Source organism: Phlebotomus papatasi, chromosome 1, assembly GCF_024763615.1.
Source record: "Phlebotomus papatasi isolate M1 chromosome 1, Ppap_2.1, whole genome shotgun sequence".
Classification (NCBI taxonomy): Eukaryota; Metazoa; Arthropoda; class Insecta; order Diptera; family Psychodidae; genus Phlebotomus; species Phlebotomus papatasi.
Window position 1 is genome coordinate 2,890,847 of NC_077222.1, and position 20,231 is coordinate 2,911,077.

The 20,231-nt window shown below is 33.8% G+C and overlaps 1 protein-coding gene across 1 annotated transcript in view; it reads left to right on the forward strand.

Moving 5' to 3' along the window:
- Positions 1 to 256: 256 nt before the first annotated feature.
- Positions 257 to 20,231, forward strand: part of LOC129799925 (zinc finger protein 1) — a 200,297-nt gene continuing 180,322 nt past the window's right edge. The window contains exon 1 of the mRNA XM_055844222.1: positions 257 to 448. The gene's annotated coding sequence lies outside the window, so the exon portion shown is untranslated. The remainder of the gene's footprint in view (positions 449 to 20,231) is intronic.

The window sequence follows — 20,231 nt, forward strand, 5'->3', positions numbered from 1 at the left end:
AACTACAATCACTGCATATTTTTCCACTGATCCAACACTGCAATTACCATAATTTTTAATGTTTTCTTGAGCTTCTACGCCATTGCATTATGAATTCTAGTGTTTGTGTTGTTTTTTTGCAGTGAAAAATAAATTTTCTCGTGGAAAAAGTGCTTTCCTAATTGTTTTAAGAAGTGAAACATTTTTCGAAGTAGGCAGTTTCAAGGTTTTTGTTGGAAATCAAGGGAGTGCACTTATTTTTTCAGTGAAATTTCAATGAGATTGTGAAATGGACTAGACTAGATGGATAAAAGCAAATTCCTCTGGGAATTGAGTGATTTCTCGCTTTATGGATGATCTCTAGCCTAAAAGGGAAGATCTTAGAATCCATGCTGATTGCAGAAGGGACCTGAAACAGCAGAAAAATGTTGGAGAAAAATCTTTAGCTTCCCGTCATTGGACTTACAAGGTACGTGCCATAATCTCTAAAAGTGAAAGTTTTCTGTCCGGGAGATTGTTTTTGATTCTCCCGGATGTCCTGGACAAATCCTCAGGAGGATTTTAGAGTGGTTTAGCTTGAAATTTTCTTCTGTTGCACGTGTAACTCTGTTAAAGTTTCCTTCGTGGCTTTTTAGCCTGAAATTGCTGTCCAATTTAGAAGTTCTTCAGGGAGCTTTTGGCCTTTCTCTGTGGTCAGGAAAAGTTTGTCATGGAAAGAACTTTGTCTGGATCCTGAGTGGGGTGTTTTTTGTTGGACGCTTAGGTGTTTTTCCATCCTGTAATTATGATTAATGTCTCTTGCTTTTCATCCTGAATCCTCATCCACTTTTCTGGGCATTCGCAGGAATAAAACCCAAAGAACTCTTCCTACAACAAAAATTACTCAGCAAGAAAGCCACTTTTTTTAATGGAAAGGATTTTAGCGGATTAATTTTTTTTTTATCCTTGAGACCATTGATAAATTCACACCCTGAAAGGGACGAAGGGGAAAGGACATTTTCACGCATGACAAAATCTTGAATTATAATTTGATTTGTTTCAATTACAAAAGACACGTGTCTCAATGATTCCACACGTTTTCTCTCTTGGGCACACGTCTCCTGTCCTCCCAGGATTTGAGATTCATGTGTCCCCAAAAATGTTTGCCACCACCTCAGAGGCTGCCGGAGACGAGCACACGCCAAAAAAGGTATAATTTGATTATCCAACTCGTTGGGATATAAAATTAAAATTAATGATATGTCATAAACTGCAAAATTATTGTCAACAGAGAAATGTGATATTTTTAAGGGGTTGATTTCTACAATTTTCAAGGCATCCCTTCTGCCCGGGGAGACGAAATTGGGGCGAGAATTTTCTTGTGTGGCCTCAATCAATTGATTTGTGGAAAATAGCCACCCTCAAATTGCCTCAGAGTTCAATAAAATGACAATTAATCGCGCATTTTCACAATTTAACACATTCTCCGGGGCTCTGAACACCATTGGTCAATTTATCTCTCCCCCGGGGGTTGTTAATTATTCAATTGGCAACCCTATCTGGCTTCTACTCTTCACTCTACTTAAGGGGATAGTATCTGGGGCTTTTACGGAACCCTCAACTTAAAACAGTCTTCTTAATTATTTATTAAAAAAAATAAATAAAACTTCCTAATTTAGAGGTTATTGTAAAATTTGAGGTTTAAATTATAGGAAGTTTTCCTATAATTTAAAATGTGTGTTAACATTCTAAAAATTGAAGAGTTTTGAACAATTTTTTGAAACAATTCTTTGAAAATTTATTCAATGTAGCATAGAATTTTCTCAAAAATATAAGATTTTTTAAAGTTCAGACACTTTTGAGGTTAAAATTTTAAAAACAAAAAAAACACTTAAAATTTTAAGAATTTTGGCATCAGGATTTTCTGTCAGTCAAAAAAGGGAAAAATCAAATGATCAGTAAAAAGTTAAAAGTGCTCAGCAAAAAATTAAATTTGATCAGCAAATAATTCGAAATCATCGGTAAAAATATTCAATTTTGTCAGTAAAAAGTAAAATTTGGTCAGTGAAAACTTCGAATCGATCAGTAGAAATATTCGAGTTGATCAGTAAAAAATTAAAAAAGTTATCAGCCAAAAACTAAAAAGTCAGTAAACAGAAAATATGGTCAACAAAAAATTAAAAATGAACAGAAGACATATTCCAATTGATCAGTAAAAAAAAAATAAAAATGAGCAGTAAAGTATTAAAAATTAGCAGCAAGAAATGAAAAATTAGCAGTAGAAAATAAAAAATTAAAAAATAATCAGCAAAAAATTAAAAATGAGCAGAAAAAATAAAAATCGGTCATATTTTACTTATTGCTGACCGCTTTTAATTTTTTACTGACAAATTTTTATTTTTTACTGCTCATTTTTGATGTCTTTGCTGGTTATTTTTAATTTTTCACAGACGAATTAGAATATTTCTTCTGATCTGTTTTATTTTTTTAACTGACCACTATTTATATTTTACTGCTCACTTTTAATTTTCTTCTGATAACTGTATTTTTACTGGCCATTTTTATTTTTTTACTGCTCATTTTTAATTTTTTGCTGACCACATTTTATTTTTCACTGACCTTTTTTAACTTTTTACTGCCCTTTTTAATTTTTTACTGCACTTTTTTCATTTTTTACTGGTCATTTCGATTTTTTCTGACCAAATTTGACTTTTTACTGCTCGTTTATTCAATGCCGTCAAAAAATAGTACATTTGTTTTTAGGTTAGGTTTAACATAACCTAAATTTTTACCAACCAGAAATACTACAGACGCTACAGACAAATATATAGATAGTTCTTTTTCGTGTAAGAATTCATAAAAATCATTTCTCAATTTCAAAATTTGTTTCAAACGTACGACTTTTTTAGGACAAAGCGACCATCTGTTAAAGGGGCACAATAAGATATTGTCAAACACCTGTTTAATGGTATCTGTCTGGATTTAAATTCTTAACATTAATTTCCTTCAATTACTACTTATTTATATTGTGCAATTGTCTAAGAAGCGAATTTGTTATCCGGAATTTAAATCATAAAAGAGAGTGAAGGCAAATATTATCAAAATCGATGCTTTGTCAAACACTTTTTCGTGCTCTCTGAAATTTTTTGGGCCAAATGGGACAGGTTAAATCCAATCCAATTCGATACAAGTGGTCGTATTGGATTTACACCGGCGGCGCATTGGTTATAAATTGTTTTGTCCCAAAATCGTTTATAATGAGCTTAATTTGGAATTGTTCTAATTCGGTGTAAGTGTCCTCAATGAAACTTACACCGAATATTGAGGTTGAGTTGTCCCAAAATCCGAATTTAGATAATTTAATGTCAATTAAATGCTGCGGTGTAAATGGCCTCATTAAATTTTACGTTGTAATTAATATTCCAAAACCGTGAAATTTGCGTATCATACATCAAACGATGCATACTATTGGGTTAAATGGCGTAACTTATTAGCTAAAAATTTTTTAATTGTGACATTAAGTGACGTCTAACTTCAATTCTTCAAATTACTCGATTTTTGATTCATGAATACGAAATCATCATCTCCCGCGATGCTTTAAAATAATAAAACTGTATAGCTTCCTGTAGAGGAATTCTAAATTTAATTTTTTTATTTGACAAAATCAGAAGAACTAATCAAAATTCGATTCATATCAGTTACTAAGAGCATGCTATAGCTCCTTCCAATTGCTATTCGATTCTTATTGGGTTTTGATATTTATCTACTCCTGAACTAACCACGAAAATTTGTCATAAAAACGATGTTTGGTTAGATTTTGAGGTTAGATTTTCCGCAATTTGGAATTCAAGATTTATTAATTTATTATCCCAAGATCCTCACTTTCTTTGCGAAGAAGTGTATAAAAAACATAATTCTCTGATGATTAGCTTGAAAATGAGGTTATACGAACCATAACTTTTAAAACTCTTTGTACTTCAATTGGAACGCTACTGGACTTGTTTTTATTAAGTTTACATATTCAACGCAATTGTAGAATTTAAAAAGGGCTGCAATTTCCGCTTTAAATGAGCAAAATTGCACAGTTTGGGCCACTCCGATTTGTATAAATTTAATATTTGAGGTTAGGTTTTCAATATTTTAACGTCTGCCGAATTATGGGTTTTTTTCTTGAAGAGTAAATGCTCTATAAATCTAGACAAAAATTAAAAATTTAATTGCGAAACATGCTTTTTATTTGTGAAGCTTTTTTTTAAAACTAAATCTTGATGTAGAACTTGATCTTTGAGGTTATGTCCCAAACGTTATAGAGGGATTGTCTCTGGAAATTCAGGAAAGAGAATATCTGTCATTTTGATCAAAAAATACAAGGAATTCTGAATCTTTCAGGTTATGTTGTTAGTTTTTTCCGCGATTTTTAAGTCTTTGAGGACGACTAGGTCATTAATCTGTAGAAAATAAAGTTTTACACGAACTTATACTTAAAAATATGAGTAAAAGAATTATTTTCTTACTGATAGATGACTTAGACATCCTTAGAGAGTTAAAATGTTCTAGTCTAGTTTTCTTTTTCTGAATTTCTGTCGTTATATTCAAAAACAGAGCCTTTAGTAGCTCCATCTACCGGAATAAGCTATAATCTTTAATATTAAACAAACTTAATTTTTTATTTAAAGTTTCTGATTTTTGGTTTTGCAAAAGTAGACTAAATTTGCGAAATTGTGTTTTGCATTAGAATTGTCAGAATGTTGCTATTCCCTGAAATATCAACCCCTTGCACTTTACGTTCCCTCCCCAAACCCTTGAGGCCGAAATTCTGGAGAGTTTGTGTCTGGTTACAAGCCAGATGACCACATGAAAATGACTCCAAGAGGAGTTTTGGATGCTCAACACGCCAACTGACCATTTTAATGGTCACTTGTTATCGGCCTTTAATTGGCTCCTATAGAATATCAATTAATTTTATAACACAAGGATTAAATCTACTCAACATGGAGTCTCTGGTGCAATTTTAGCACCATCTCCATTGCAAGGACGATTGGACTGAAAAATTTATTGACTCTGTTTCTATTCTCTGGTTTTCTCTCCCGAGAGAGAAAGATAGAAAGGGATCTTTATTACCTTCATCATCCTGGACTAGAGTTTCACTTTCAACGCCATATATCCCATCATAAATGTCAACAGACCAATAAAACTTGATATTGTCCATCGGCACATAAATTAATTTCCCCTCAAACCCACTTGAATAATTTATATCATCCTAACTGATTGGATTATCATTTTGGCCAACTGGAAAATTGTGTCTCGGAAGAGAGGAAAGACTTAATGAAATGAATAGCCATAAATAAAATTAAATGATCGATGAAGCGTGAGACAGTGAAAGTTGATGAAATTTTCAGACTTTCTCTCTAAACTCTGATTTTCTTTTTTTTTGGCGACTCTGCTTGACTCTAAAATATATCGCTTTCTTGATGTGTGGAGGATTTTAGGGAAAAGAAAAACATTCTCAAGAGGATAAACCCTATTTCGCAGTGAAGGAAAATTGGATGAGGCGTGGGTTGAAGTAGAAAATTACAGTAAGAGATTCGCCAAATCTCTCTAATTCAGATGGGTACAAGGGTGAGAAACTATCAATGATGGATGTAACTTGAATTGCGCGCAATTTAAGACGAATTCAATGAGTTTTATTACAAAAAAAATAACAAAGCTTTTACTTCTAAAAAATTGATGAAAAGCTTTTCCATACAGGAGTAACTTTAATTTTTAACTTTACGAGTTATCATTTTAATTTTTAACATTATAAATTTAATACATTTAATTCCGAGCTTCCGACCTCTCTTCGCCTGCTGTACTGAAAATTTTTTACAAAAGAATGTTATAAAACTTTTTAAATGCAGGAAAGACTTTGAATTTTAATTTTTTTACACTTTTTACTTTGCAAAAATCCGTTAAAAAAAACGTGTTAACGTTATTGTGCTTCGTATTAAAAGAAAACAAATCACGCTTTTTATTTAAATAAACATAAAATAGAAAGCATTAATAATTTTATTTTTATTTTAGACATAAAACATTTTATTTAAAAAAAATGATAATAATCTTTTTGTTATTGTAATTTAAAAGACATGAGGCCTTATTCCATAAAAGTTACCCATTTGCGTTTGATATAAATTTGCAGAACTGAAAGAATATTTTAAAAAAAACATTTACATTTTCTGAATAATATTTAAGGATTTATTTAGAGGATGATTTCGCAGATAATGTTGCTTAAAATCTTAAAATTTTTTATTTAGTTTTTATAGTTTAGCATTCCAAAAAGAAGAATTTCGAGAAAAATTTCCAAGAATTTCGAAATTTACTAAAATTTCGAATGAGTCGAAATCCCGAACGGATCACAATCCCGGAAAACCTAAATCTCGAGAAGGTAAAAATCTCGAAAATCCAAAACCCCGCAAAGAAAAATTCCAAGAAGACAAAATTTATAAATTTCAAAGTCCTGAAAAGGCCAAAATCCCTAAAAGGCCTAAAAGTCAAAATTCGGAGAAGTCAAAATTCTTAAAAGTCAAAAGTTTCGGAAGCCAGATTTCTGAAAACCAAAATCCCTAAAGCTAAAATCCATAAAAACCAAAATCCATAAAGAATCAAAATCTCGAAAAACTAAAATTTCGAAAGTCAAAATTCGGAAAAACCAAAATGTCAAAAAGGCCAAAAATCCCAAAAAGGTTTAAATCCCAAAAATCCAAAATCCCGAAAATCGAAAATTCAGAAAATCCAAAATCCCAAATTCCTGAAAAGTCAAAATCCCGAGAAACCAAAATGCATTCTATGTATTTTCAATTCTCCATAGATATTAACGGTCCTTCTGGATCCCGTTTCCACAATGAAGTATCAGACCACCTAGCAGACCACATTTAGAATGAGTCGAAATCCCGAATGGGTCAAAATTCCGGAAAAGTAAAATCCCGAGAACACAAAAATCTCGAAAACCGAAGATCCTGAAAAGCAAAAATTCAAAAAAGGCAAAATTCCTAAAAGAAAAATTTCGGAAACCCAAAATCTCGAAAATTGGAAAAGCCAAAATCACGAAAAGTACAAAATTTTGGAAGCCAAATTTCTGAAAGCCAAAATCCTGCGAAAAACAAAATCACAGAGGGCCAAAATCCCTAAAATTCAAAGTCCTTAGAGAACTAATATCTCGAAAGCTAAAAATCAGAAAAGGTCAAAATCCCGAAATCTAAAATTCTAAAAAGCTAAAATCCCGATAATCAAAAATCTCAAAATATCAAAATCCAGAAAAGCCAAAATCATATAAAGGTCAAAATCCTGAAAATCCAAAATCCCGAAAATCTAAAATCCTGAAAATTCGAAATCCTGAAACACTAAAATCTCGAAAACAAAAATTCCGAAATATAAAATTCCAAAAAGCTAAAATCTCGATACTCAAAAATCTCAAAATATCAAAATCCCGAAAAGTCAAAATCTTCGAAATCCTGAAACACTAAAATATCGAAAACCAAAACCCCGAAAACCAAAATTCCAAAAAGCTAAAATACCGATACTCCAAAAACTCGAAAAAATTAAATCCGAAAAAGACAAAATTCCAAAAAGTTCAAAATCTCATAAAGCCGAGCTCACTAAAATCCAAAATCCTGAACAGTAAAAATCCTGAGAAGTCAAAATTTGGGACATTATTACTTTCGTTTGTTGGGACAAGGGGAAATTTTCTGTGTTTTGAAAAATTATTCACCACTTTTTATTTACTTAATTTTTAACTTTCCGAATTAGGAGCCCAAAAACGACGTATTTTTCACGATCCTTTTTCTAAGAAAAACACACAACCAACCTTTTTGAAAGTTTTATAATAAAAAACGTTCTCGTTCAATTGGAGAGTTAACACTTAAAGATTAACAGTTTAGCATGCTTTATTTTATTACATTTTACGTGTTATCAAACTAGATGTACACCATTAGATTCAACTGCATTTCCCTTGCAATCCATGGACAGATTTGTAGGCGAAAGTCTTGCCATCGTGAGTGTCCTAAGGATCTCACATGACTTTGGGCAGGGGATGAAATATCGTGACAATTCAGGAAAGTGAGGCTCACATCCTGAGAGACGGTCGTTGCTTGATAAATCGTCTCATTTTTAAAATTCTAGCGTCACGTTTCCACCAAATTCAAAGTTTATAGACTAAAGTGGTCGTGTAGCGGTCATAAATTGCCTCTCTAGTAAACTTATCTTACGCGCAAAATATCCACCCACAAAACCCCATGGATTTTTTTTTTGTGTTCAGAGACTTCGTGCAAATTTCCCGGGTAATATTCGCAGTCCTAATCGCTGCCTGGGAAACTTGTCAGCACCCGATTTTAATATTTTTTTCTTCTTTTCTTTTTAAATCCAGGCATTTTTTCCCATGTCTCGCATTTCCCATTGAAACTTTCATGAATAACTCGAAGTTATCGGTCTCTCTGAAATGCTGTTTCTTGACTCTTTCGCGAAAATTTATTGGCTTTCCGAGATTGCTTGTAATTCACTCTTTTTTTTTGTTTGAGCAAGAAGGAAAAAATACAATTTTTTCGAGATAAATCAAAAGAAAGTACTCTTTTATTGTGTCTGGGTGCTAAATGGGATTTTCGACAATTTTGATTGTGAGCCAAAGGAGGGTAAAATGTGAATACATATAATCCTTTTGTTGCTCGAACTTCCCAGAGAGAGCAATACAATCCCACTATTTTTCGATATCATAAATTTTCCATTCCCGAACCTCCAATTGAGTGGAATTTTCTATTTTTTGTGAATCCGAAGTTTTCCTAAAAATGACGTGACGCTTTTCATCTTGGCGTCTTTTGTGAGATATAGAAGTCAAACGGTTAAGGATAGTGAACGCGAGATCTCAGGTGACCCCTCATAAATCAACCTTGCGAACGTTAATATCCGAGTTACTTTTTCTTACCAAAATCGAAACATTGTAAAATACACAAGGCTTTTAATGTAACGAAAAAACGTAAAACGTAACGAAAAAAAACGAACAAAGCTAACGTAACGAAAAAACTCACATTTTTTTTAAATAATCAAAGTTTAGTGAATACTTTTTGTCAAAGGTGAAAAACATTGCAGAAGTTTTTCAGTCATAAACTTTCCATGACCGATTCTAACCGGTTACAAATAGGTCATTAACTTAACAACTATCTTATAGCAATTATAACAGTTTTTCAAAGTCAAACGCTACAAAACTTCTCGAAAATTTCTTTTTTATCCGACTGACTTAAGTATTTATTCATTTAAAATGTCTTGAAATCATGCAAAATCAATAAGCAGATTCAATCGTTTCAACCAGTTAAACGGTTTAGCTATTATAATAGTTTTTCAAAGTTAAAAATTGAAGAGGTTCTAAAAATTCATATTTATCCGATAAGATCATTTCCATCATTTCGATTAATTTATTTGAAAGGTCTTCGAATTACGCACAATCCATATCTAGTTTCAATCGGTTATGAATAGGTAATTATGCGTTTTATCTGTTATAATTGTTTGTGAAAGTCACACGTTACAGTACTTTGGGAAAATTCTTTTTCTAATCAATCAAGTCAAGTCTTAATACATTTAAAAGGCTTATCAATCATGTACAATCCTTAGCCAATTTAAACTGGTTATGAGTTGGTAATTATGTGGTAAATTATCCTTGAGCTGTTATAACAGTTTTTCAAGCTCAAATGTAAAGCATCTTATAATTTTTTCTGATTGGGTTAGGTATAGATTCTTTTGGGAGGTTTATTAATCATTGCCCATAAGCATTTTCGACAGGTTGTGATTCGGCTGTTAAACCGTAAATTATCTTTTAGCTGTTATAACAGTTTTCGAGGACAAATGTTAAAGGTCCTCTAAAAAATCATTTTTAATCCAATTGTGTCACGTACTAATTCATTTGCACAACCCTTAGCCAGTTCCAACCGGTTATGAATTTGCTATTATCTGATAGGTGACCATATAGCTGTTATAACAGGTCAAATATTGAATAGATTCTGGAAAGTTTTTGTATCTGATTGAGTTAAGTTTTGAAAGGTTTTTGAGTCATAAATACTCAATTACCCGTTATGAATCGTCAATTACACGACAAATTATCTTTTAGCTGTTATAACAGTTTTTCCAGGATAAGCGTTTTTTTATTTTAAAAAAAATCGTTTTTGATCCGATCGAATCAAGTTTTGATTCAATTCGAAAAGTCTTCCGATCATGCCTAATTTATGAGCATTTTCAACCGGTTGTGAACCCTTGACCATTCAGTAAAATGATCTTTTACCTTTTATAACAGTTTTTCATTGTAAAACATTTTTAAGCTTCTTAAATGTTTATTTTTAATCCGATAAGGCCGTGTGTAGATTCATTTAAAAGGTCTTTGAATCTTGTATAATCTACTGCCAACTTCAATCGGTTATGAATAGGTAAACTTTGCAGAATGCTCAATTATGTTATCGATATCAAGACTTCAAGCATCCAGCAAAGTCTAGGACATTTGGTAATCGGTTTTTTTAGTGTTGGGAAAACACTCGACGGGTGAAAAAATCCTCATGAAGCAATATTGCATCAATTTCCCAGACCCCAAAGAAAAATTGACAAACATCCCTCGCGCGAAATGTATCTCATTCCTGGAAGGAAAAATCTCAGCATAGCGTCTATAAATAATAAATTTATGTAATTATCTCAGGGCTTGGGGTGGATTTGGCTTTTTTTTGGAGAAATTTTGTTGGCAAGTTGAAAAAGTGAATACGCTGTATTTGTTGTTGGGGAGTCATTTAAATAATTTAGACATATCATTAGTACCGCTAAATGATCCATAAGTGCAGGAAGTTGTTGAAAATTTTGTCTCCTTTAGCTTTTTTTGTTGTCATTCAACTGTCGCCAATTTCATCCATTTGGAGAGAAATTCAGTGACACAATCGAACGTAATATGACTGCTATGCAAATTTTACAAACAATTTTCTTTTATATTCTGGCGTAAATATTAAAAAAGAAAAAGACATTCAAAGCATTATGCCAAAGGTATATTCGGAAATGCTCTTCTAGAATGGAAGGAATGTCTGGGGCTGCTTGAGAGGGGGAGGAATTAATTAAAAGATAGCGATTGAAGTTAAGAGTGAAATAATCATTTATTAATACTGGCCATTTGCCAGTGGAGTCACTTTGAAATGTGTAACACATGAGTAGAGATTTGACGGAAGCACCGAAAAGAGGCAGAGGATGATGTGAGGAAACACATTTCATCTCCCATATTTTGTCCATATCACCAGGAGAGGCGGGGGAGACCTTTAAACGGTGAAACAAATTACATTGGCAGCCAAAAAATGTTGTCATTTCGCTGCCACAGATGGCAACCAACATTTTTGGGCGCTCTAAGGACTCTCCTCTGGGCAACTAATATCCCATCCGGGGGATTCACTGTATTAAGGTCCGCGGTGTGTGGATTATGAGATGAGCCATTGAAGTGGCAAGTGCTGGAGCTCTGTGACTCTCGGAAAGCAATAAATGACGGATATTTTGAATAGAGGAAAAAGAGTCAAAAGTAGAGGAATTTCAAGGGGTTACTCACTAAACAGAGAGGCATACATACTTTTGACAAACTTTTTACAAACAAGTGGAAAATATTATAAAAGGGTTTAAAGCGCCATTTGACGCTATTCATTCCTTACGTTCAGTAAAACCTTCATGATTTGAGAGTTCTCTCCGGTTGAGCTTAATGGCCTTTACACATTGGGAGCAATTTTTGTCAAAAATTGCTTTTTTGAAGGAAATTCCCTGCAATGTTGTAGGTGGAAACTTCAAATTTCTGTCAAAAACGCAATTTTTGACGAAAATTGCTCCCAATGTGTAGACGCCTTAATACTAAACCGATTTGAATGTACAGTAGACTCTTTCTCAATTGCGCATATCGGGTCAATCGGGCACAATGTCATCCAAATTATTGAGAGATTTGGACGCCAAAATTCCACAAAAAACACTCAATTATAAAGAATCACGATCAAAAAAAGAGGAACTATAGTGAATTTGAGCAAATTTGCTTCAAAATGATACGTGAAAATTATCAACAGCAGTCTACTGTATATCAAAGACAACTTTCCTAAAAACCCGTTTGAAATTCGAAAATTCAAAACGAAGAGTTACACAAAAGTGAATAGTTTATGAAAAGGACAATTATTCCATTGCAATTGAAATTCAAACGTTCTACCATCCTGTAATTTCACGATCTCATACAAAAATTCAATTTTTGCAGAAAACATTTATGTACTATTATTGCAATTGTTGACGATTGGAATGTCAAGAATACCGAAAATTTTAAATAGAAGAATAGCTAGTGCTAAGCGGAGAATATGTGAACTTGCGCTTTAGACTTCCGATAAAAGCTCAAATGTTACATAATCTAGAATTGCTTAAAAAAACATTGAAAACTATTTTAAATTATTCAATTAGAAATAAAATAGAGTAAACCACTTGACTAGATCTTTAATAAATCGTAAAAGAGGATTAGTAAAAGTGAACAAATTATTTTTAACAATTAATTTTATTTTGAGGCTACAATTCGGAGAATGACCCCAAGATCCGAGGGACTGTCATAATCTGTGGTATTTTATTTATTTTTTTTTCATCATTGTTAATCTTTTTTAATATAAAAGACAAAATGTTAGTAAAAACTTTTAAATTTCAATATAAAATTTAAATATAATTCAAATTTCGGAAATTTCAATTTCAATACAAATTGATTGCAAATGCTTTAGGGTAGCTAAAATCACCCGTCAAAACAATTAACTGTCATTGATATAATTTTGAACGATCTGACATTCTCGTCTGATCTGGTAAGTGTGAATTAAAGCTTGGATCAATCCTTATCTTGCATACCATTCTTTTAAAGAGCTCTCACAAAAAATACTTCTTCTTCTATTTTATGTAAGGCTGTCGGACTTACTCGGGTCCTTATAGTCAACTGTAAAAAATACACCACCTTTACCAAGTATATGTCAAGAAAACTATTTTGCGAGAATTGGAACTGAAAAAATGTGTTGCCGCCCGCATTGCTCAACTGTCACAAAAACAAAAATTTTCCAAGAGACTTTATTGTTTTAAATTTATTCAAGGATTCTTAATTCTTAGCGTTTGCAGTGATTTTATTAATAATAATTATGCAATGCTGCTCTTTTTTTGTAGAGTATACCGCAGAGTATCGTGAGAATTTTTCGCCCTTCTACAATATTCTATATTCAATATTTACTATTTTCTGTTTTTCTTTTAATCTAGTATTTAATTAGGATCTGCCATACCGATAAGACCTAAAATAATGTCTATGGCAAAATATTAATAAAAGCCTTAACGGTCAACTCCCTTGTCTTGTGTCACATGTGTTTTTGACAGATATGTCAGTTTTGAAGTTTGTCACATTTATTTTCAGTCACGAATACACAGCTCCCTCCGATATCCGGCTGACGGGGAGACGAAATGACATTTGGGTTTTTTGAATCTGGTCAACGATTTTTCTGTGTGAATTTATTATCTGTCAAAAAGCAACAGAATTTTCTTTGTGGTACGCTTATGTTTCATTTTGTACCACAATTAAGTATCAAAGGCTTCGATAAAGTGAAAATAACATTTTAATTCATGCTGGACAAGCTACATACTTAATAAAAAAAAAGTTTGAATTCATCAACCGTAAGTGTTTGACAGCTGTCAGCCTGTCTATGTGCCGGATATCGGAGAGAGCTGTGTACCGTTTCTTACGGGAACATGACATCTTCTATATTTTCTTAGTTTAGTGCCAAAAGGAACTTTCGAATCCAATGCCTGATTTTGGTTATTATAGAGTTAATTAGTAAAAAAATATCAATAAAATATAAATCTCAAGTTAGTATTGAATAGTTTATCAAAAATCCTAAATATCTTACCGACGTGGTTTTGTAAATATGACGTAAAATGCGTACGAAGGTAGAAAACTTTCTTTTCAAAATTGTCGAATTTTGCATAATTAATGTCAAGCCCCAGTCATATGAGCTAATGCTAGAAATTTGAACTTTCATACCGAAAATTCACATAAGGTTGTAAGAATTTATGAAATACCCCACAATATGGAGCTGTCAAAGGAAGTTTTCACAGTGATTGAGGGGAATTAGAATGAAAAAGAAATATTAAGATCTTCGTTACTTGGTTTTCTTACAACAAAGTGAAGTGAAAACTTACGCATGTTGATGTCAAATGTCATCTTTGGCTTTCGAAACAGATCTTCGAATGTCTTCTCCCTTGAACAAGTGTTGTTTTTCTCATTCAAACATTTGACAAACTCCTTGACAGATAGCGTTTGAATTTCGAAAACCGAATTTTTGAATTTTCGAACACTAGAGATGTTCTGCAGATTCTGTGAACGGTTCTGTAGATTTTTTTCGCATTGCCTGGAACATTCAAGTCCTAATAAGTAGCCCCTCGATGAAATATCTCCATCAAAGGTTTTGCCTTTAACGTTGTCAGGTCAGAATTCCTCATTCTCGCATCTGCACATGAATGCTTCTAGAATCCCATAAATGATCCGTCCAGAGGGGAAGGAAAAGTGTTTTTAATCAGAAATTTTAATTACGATGCCCCCCAGAATCATCCGGAATCACTAAACTACTTTTAGTTCTCAATGAAATGTATCCCCAAAAAACAGAAGGTTCTTTGTTCTTCCCCAAAAAATCGTAAATGTGCGCGTTCTGAAGCAAAAAAAAAGCAAAGCAAAGAATGATTCTCAGTGATGAAAAAGTCGACAGTATGACAAGTTCTTAAGAGTTATGGGCATATGTTAGAGAAAATTTAGAGGCGATCTCTAGCAGGTCAGAAGTCGAGCATAAAAGTGGCGAGAAATCAATTCTTTTGGGGAGTCATTCGGCTAAAGAGAATTTCCCAAGTGAAAAAGATGAATTGGTGTGAATTTCCACATGTGGGGCACAGCGAGTCTCTCTTCTCTTTGGGGGATTTATGAGCTTCCAATGTGGAAGAGTTAGAATTTTTCCATCTGAGGGAGGCGCTTTTCTGAGTGGCATTTTCAGCCAAATGTTCCAAAACCATTGGGACATTTCTCACTGGAATGTTTATGTAATTCCGTCACTTGGGCTTCTCTGGCGCGGGGCATTTTAGGATGGATGGAAAAAGAGTACAATCAACAAACAAACGTGACGCTTTTTGGCCTCCCGCAAGCGACTGAAACTGGGCTGTAAATTACTCCAAATTTGAGTGACTCTCTACCCCGGAAAATTCACGCGGATTCTGTGGAGCCAAAAACTCTTCCGGGCTGATTTATGTACCATCTCTTAGTGCGTTCCGGGAATTTTTCCCAACACGTGCAAGCTACTCAGAATTTGAAAAAAAATGCCATACATTGGGGCCAAGACGGCCAAAACATATTTTTTCAACCATTTTTAATCGAACTAAAATTATTTTGATTTCATTTGGCGTTAATTGGAGAACATTTTCCCAAATTTTCATTAATGTCTGTCAAAAATTGTGGCCTAGGGATTCTTAAAGTCATCTTTTTCATAATTTTTTTTCGTAATTTTTCACCTTTTTAGCGACGTTTTCGTGCACTGTAATGGTATAGCTGTACCATATTTATCCAGAAGGTGGATCACCCAATGCAATATGACATTTTAAAAATTATCCTCATAAGGATCAATGGTTCTACTTTAATCTACTTTCAGGTAATACTAAGCTCATTTTGCTCAAAGTTTCCCGGAGTCCCTTCCTAAATGATTTTTCGAGGCTATACACGTCTAGAAGGAGGTTTTTAGTACCAAGAAGCCAAAGAATTAAAGATAAAGAATTGGTATCTTCGGGGTATCCTCATAACTCGACCCAAGGATCGTTAATATGCCCCTCATTCCCACGCCAGTCATCCCATTCCCCTCTAAAATTATGTTTTTTTTTTTGGATTTCTTAAAAATGCGTCGTGCGATTTTTTTTAATGTCGAAGTTTAAAAAGGCTCTAGATACCGCATGGTATCATATTTGGACTCGTCAGAAAGGTCTTGGAATTTCTAACACGTCTGAAGCGGTTCCAATAGATTATGCTCTAGATACACTTACGGCTAAAGTCCAGAGACGACTAAGCTAGTTCATAGCCAAGTCAGTTTCTGACACATTAAAAACGAGGCATAGCATTCACTGATATCCACAAAATATAGCTTTTGTGACAACCTGAAGCTTTATCATGAAACGGTTCAGATTGTGCTTAAAAACCCGCACAGCTAAATCATGATACGGCCAGAATCCTGCTGAAAACACGCACCGTTTTATAGTTCAGCTGTTCGTGTTTTAATCTCGATCTGAATCATTTTATAAGTATACTTTGTGTGTTTTTAATCGCAATCTTAACCGTTTAATGATTGAGCTGTGCGTGTTCCACGCACATTTTAGACCGTTTTATGCTTAAGCTGTAGGTATTTTATGTACAATCTTAACCGCATCATGCTTGAGATATGAACATTTTATCTAATTTCCAAAAAAATGACAAGCAGGTTTCCTAAAATGAGCAAAAATTCAGGGCACACCATTAAGAAATTTTACTGCTCGAACTCAAAAATTAAATATGAAAAAAACTTTATGTAGAATTCACCTTATTTTTAGAGTAAATTTTCTTTATTTTAGTATCAGACTTCTCTCGATGTAAGGTTTCCAAAATACCTTAGGATTAATATAGATGGTTTTAGGATAAATGAGGTGGCAAAGCGTTACAGGCATCACTGAGTTCTCGAAGGTGTAATTTTGATGTTATATTTTTAAAGTACTTTCGCATCATTCACCGTTCCCGGTTCACAACCCATTTGAACGGATTCATAAATCTCTCAAAAGATGCATTAAAATTTAGCTTAAGAGTAATAGAATTGATTTTCAGACGTGAATTAGTTATCGATTATGAATCGATTTATCACAGGTTATTACCGCTTCATAACTGAATGAAACCTGTTCAGTTTTGTCGGAAATTCAAAGACGGTGTAACAGTCCTTGGAACGCCTTCTGGGTAGTCCTTCGAAGATTCCAAGTCTCTATCTCTAATAGTTTGCATTATTAACCCATTCCTTACCATGGTATTATACATCATACGCAAATTGTGTGATTTTTGATAATTTATTTCTGGGCAATTTTTATCCGAATTGCTGTCGGGAATGGATTTTTAGTAACGCTAGTTATTCAATTACTTGAGAAAAATAGTCCGATAGAGATGAAAATAGATTTTGTTATTATTTTCTTGCTTCGCGGAAGGTAATGCAAAATTTTTGCTCAAAATGGCGGACGGAAAATACGACATCCCGTCGAATTTGTTAAAATTGGTCTCTTTCCTCTTTCCTGATTTGAATTCTAGTTGCCAATTTGTGTTCTTGGAGAGTTACTCTATCTAAAGCAATAGAGTTTGTAATGAATTAATGCACAGAATTTAAAATCAGTGACCGTTAAGGCGTGTGTTTGACAGAGGCTCCCCGCGCCCCCATATGAGATAAATTTTTTTTCCTTTCAAAAAATCATCTACTAATCTGCAGGAAACTAATCCCAAAATATGAACATTCTATCTCAAGTATTTCTGGTACATTGACTGAATGGGTTAAATACAATTGGTGTCAAAAGTTTGTTGCCTCATGTATATTCGGGAAACCAAGTGCAAAAAATTATAAAAAAAAATTACGTTTTAATATTTTCCTTTTTGCAAATTTGTTCCCTGTAATCCGTAGATCTTATTTATGTATTTCGAAAAAAATATTTCATATTATTTCATATAAAAAATTATTGTTTTCCAAAAGTTGTTCATTTTTCATGCGTCAAAAGTTTATTGCCTCTATTTATAATTAGGGTAAAGTGACATAATTTGGAATTAGTGTTACAAGTTGGACAATTCGCCGGTACAAGTTGGACATAGCTTTTTTCTTGATAAATTCAGTACAAAATTTGTTTTTAAGCACAAGGAACCAAATAAAAAAACTAAAGCATTAAAAGTATACAAATAAAAATGAAGTACTAAATTTATCAAGACAAAAAGCCCTGTTCAAATTGTACCATTTTTCAACTTCTACCACTGTCCAACTTGTACCACTCTACCCTATGAATTATCAAAAAACAGATTATTTCTAGTTATTTATCATCACTTTTATACACATGTATTTACCATTGGCGACTTTGGAAATGTCCAAACACACCATTGGCTTCTCAAATGATAACTATAAACTTAAAATACAGCCGGTTTACTTTAAGTTCGTTGCATGTTTTTGACCGTTGTGAGTAACATTTCAAATGAGGCAACAAACTTTTGACGCATGAAAAATGAACAACTTTTGGAAAACAATTATTTTTTTATATGAAGTAAAATGAAATATTTTTTTAAGAAATACATAAATAAGATCTACGGATTACAGGCAACTTACTTACAGAAAGAAAAAAATTGAAAAGTAGTTTTTTCTATCATTCTTGCACCTGATTTCCCGAACATGAGGCAACAAACTTTTGGCACCTACTGTATATCCAACCGTTTGCCTTATTAAATATGATATTGGTGTACATGCGCCTTGTGTACGTGTTACCCTCCTTTCCTCTATGATTTTTTAAATTTTCATGGGCAAAAATGAATTCAGGGACCCTAAACCACTCTTATATGACCTTCTTGCCTCAGAGTTAGGGTTTTGACCGCATTTGGTTTTTTTTTTGTTTCCCCCTTACCTGTCCCCCCTTACCAAGGTCTTAGGCCTTTAGGCCTATTTTGAGCAGTATCCTGTGTTGAAAATCTTTTAAAAACCAAAAACGTCCACAAAAATACATACCAAAATCATCAATCTATAAAATTAAAATATCTCCCAAATACTGAGGAAAAACAATAAATATTTAAGACGGGAACCTTACACATTAAACCGCATTTTGTATGGAGTGGCCTCCCGGGAGTATCGAAAGGAATTGCCTGGAGGATGTGCAGGATCAGTCGAGTGATTTCTGGCGTCAAGAGGTCGGCTATAAAAATACCTTTGACTTGCAATTACTGCCAGGACATGATGAGAATGGGCAGGGGGAGCACATGAGGCTACTAATGGCCCCAAAAAATGCAATAATAAATCCATATTTCATGACTTGTACGCGAATGCAGAGAGACTTTGGGGCTCGAGGGCCAAATTAATGGTGCAGACTAGGTGAATAAAATTCCCGCGTAATGGACTTCATTGGGGATGTGACTGGCTGCAATTATTATTTTTCACCAAATTTTTTTATTGCTGCGGTTGACTTATTGTTATGCAAAGTTATTGCACATTCGAAGGCCAAAATGTTCGACAAGCGCTTGAGTAGCTCTCAGAGCTTTTGTGCCTGCAATTTAAATTACTGGCCAAATTGAAAAGGTTAATTAATTTTAACTTCAAACCACTTTTATTTGGGCAAAAAAAATCTGAGGTGGTGATTTGGAAGCTGAAGAGGCTCCTCTCGAACTATTTTTTCAGCTGAGCCTCCTGCGGGGAATAATTTCCAGGCAAAGATGAATTAATCAGCTTTTATTGGGGCATGATTTTGAGTGTTGATGAAGAAATGATATGGAGCTTTATGGCTCATTTCTGGCGTGCAATTTTTATCTGAACATCCAGCCAGAGGTTTTTCCGGGAGGCTGCAGAACGACCTGGCATGATGATCACTGACTGAGCTGAGGGAGAGCTTTATGGCACGTCGATTTATGCGACAGATTGAAATTAATGAGAAAACGCGGGAAAACAGCGCGCGATTCTCCCGAAGTCAATCACCTCGTTAAAGGACACATTTTCCACCCAACGACTCTCTTGGGCGATTGGGAAGAGTGCAGAAGGGATCAATTGAATTTATTCAAACGTGATGTGGGGGATTTTGTGAGCAAAGCTCCAGGAATGGTTGGAGGAGAGGCGAAAGTTCGCTCTTGGGTTAATAAGGAAAGAAAAGTCACGGTGAAAGAAGTTGGTTTGAGGAGGAAAGTAGGTCGGATAATGAAGCTAATTGCTTGAAAAATTGGAGGATTTCGGAATTTGTGGCGAAAGTCATTTGAGTGCCATATTATTGTTTCATTTGCTCCCTCCTGAGCACTCTCTTTGCCTGATTCCTCCGCAGCAGCGAATCCTCCAGGCACTGATTTCTTAAATAATGTTAAATATTTTCGTCTGAGCAAATTGTTAGAGTTGGATTGAACGCAATGTTGCTTTTATGGGCGCCAGAGAGCAAGAAGAAGTCCTCGAGTGAAAGTTTTATTGGGGTTTATTTTAATTAATACCTTCCTA